Consider the following 2,593-nt stretch of genomic DNA (forward strand, 5'->3'; position numbering starts at 1 on the left):
AGCAGGGCCAGGAGGACAACGGTGGCACCAGATGCTTGGGGTAAGGAGCGGCATGTGAATTCCAGATATCTGCCGTTCCCCGCGCCTGGTAGCTCTAGGAAATGTAGAAGAGGTATGTAGGGTTTGAGACAATCATCTGAGGCTGTGTGTGGGGGGGACAGGTTGTGGGACAGAAAGGAAAAGGGAATGGAGAGAAAAAAAGGGGAAAGGGTAGATAAAGGGAGAAACGCTTTCTACCAACAATGCGCTTCAGGTCTATGGACCTGAGAATGAGATTTTTTTTTTCTATGGCTTTCTTTTGTTTTACCATAGTGCTCATCCATCCTGTCTACACCATGCTACTGCTCCTGAGTGTCTCCTGAGTGCCCAGTAAATGCCACTGACCGGTCAGCTGAGTATACATCAGGCTCGAACTGCATGAAGGCAGCAGGGAGCTGCCCTTCCAAACTGTATTGGAAACCTCAGGAAAAGGGGGATGGAAAGAAATTGCATTCTGCAAGTCCTGATGTTGTTCCAAGTACTTGAGCCAGAAAATAGGTAAGCGCAATAGGGAGTTAATATCTTGTCAGCACTAATTAAAGTCATGCGTTGCCAGCAAAGCCATTACAGACCACCTTTCTAGGCACTAGAAACTTAGCTGTAATAATTTGTTCTGGGAGTAACAAATTTTCTCTAGTTACAAAATTCATTGTGGGGCTATTGAAACAGTGGAAGCTGGGAGGGATGAAATGCAAGCATCAGTGGTGGAAGATGGGAAGGTATGGGAAGAGAAAGAGAGTCTTCTCACTACATCTTTAAGATATTGTAATGATATTTAAAATAGAGATAAAAGCAGGGTTCAAACTTTGGCAACCACCTTAAATTAATAAACTCTAGGGGTTGCTATAAGATTTAATTAAAGGCTAGAAAAAACAACCATAACTTACTCTGTCTTCTGAAACCTGATAACCACAGGCTTTGGCAGATTACCAGAAGAACCCCATCAGTGGGGAGTCCAGAACTGCCTCACTTCTGCTCCTGGAAGAAAAAACATCATGAACCATGAAGAAAATGAATGCAGTAGATTGTGGAAACAATGCTATGAGACATAGAGAAAGAGGCCTCCCTTCAGGTAGGTGACTCGGAGTACTCAGGGTTTGAGAAAAGAATCGTCAATACCTTTTATTGTGCCCCCAAGGGAAGAAAGCTGCTATGGCAAAAGGCAGAGCCATAGACTTCCCCTGCCTCAGGCTAAGGATTTTTAAACTAAAATTTATAAGCAAGATCAGGGAACTGAGTATTGCTGACATGTCAAATACCAGGCACTGAGCATAAAAATCATGAGGTCCTTCTGTCCTACCCTTAGGTAGAGCCACAGCTCATGTGCTTTCACAGTACTGAAAGGGAGCCTCATAAAAAGCATGCTCCCCAGTCGTAATCTGATGCTGAAGTCCAACCTCTGACACGATGCTGCCTCCTTCTTTGGGAAAGATATTACTTAGCAGTATGAACCTCTTTTTCCACAGGATAAGGCAGACAGCTCTTCTCATGGAGCATCTCAGAATTAGTTTATACATAGCAGTAGCAGCAGTTTGTCACAGGATTCACTAAAGTAAGAACAGGGTCATCCCTGGATCGTCCACCTAATGTAATGCGGATCAGAATGCTTTGGTCACATTAGCCAGGCCCCACAATATGAAATTCATGCTGGCTTCATGTTGGCTGCAGAATGCCTCATGTGGCGTAAAGCCTGTGGTAACAGCATTAACAGTGAAACTCATTAAACAAACTGGACCTGGCAGAGTGAGTTTTCACTGCATCACAGCTTTGCAGTGTGTGGCATTTCTGGTCCACTATGAGAAGCACTGCAGCTGGATCCACTGTATTGCTGGAACACGACCTGATCTGTCATCAAATTTCATGTAATGTTAAAGAATACATAGACATAATTAATACATATATAGAGAGAGAGAGAAAGAGAAAAAGAAAGAAAAAAAGACGTTAACGAGTAAAGGATTTTAAAACTAGGCAAGATGTGATTCACTGGCAGATGGCCTCAATAAAGTGGCCAGCCTAATTAAGTGTGTTATACTGTATCATCAATAATCCATTAAAAGAGTGGCAGTAGTTTATGTGAAGTAACAGTTACGAAAAGAGCTCCATGTATTTCATAGCAATGGAATTTACAGTTTCATTCAGAGAGGAAAGCAAACAAACAGCCCTTTCAGTTTTGAAGACAACTTACAAAATACATAGTTTAAGCCAATGCATTGTTGTGTCCTTGACTCCAATGACAACCTGAAACAATATGTCTAATTTGTGTGAACTGACCCAATTAATCTTAATCATGGTCCCGCAGACTCAGGGTCCTTCCATTCAGCAAGACCGCGGCTGCTTAATTTTTTTCGTCAGGATGCCACCAAATTCAGCACTTCCTCCTGGAATTCCCTATCTTGCTGCAGGCTGTTGCTCAACCTTTTGTTTTCTGTCTCCTGACCTGCCTCTTGCCTCTTCTCCTTTCCCCACTGGGAGGAGGTAATTGGATTACACCGCCTGCTCCCTCTGCTCTTCCGCGGAGCCAGGCAGCAGGGGGCTGGAAAGCAACAGCCCGAGC

This window comes from Struthio camelus, chromosome W (assembly GCF_040807025.1).
Source record: "Struthio camelus isolate bStrCam1 chromosome W, bStrCam1.hap1, whole genome shotgun sequence".
In the NCBI taxonomy this organism is placed as follows: domain Eukaryota; kingdom Metazoa; phylum Chordata; class Aves; order Struthioniformes; family Struthionidae; genus Struthio; species Struthio camelus.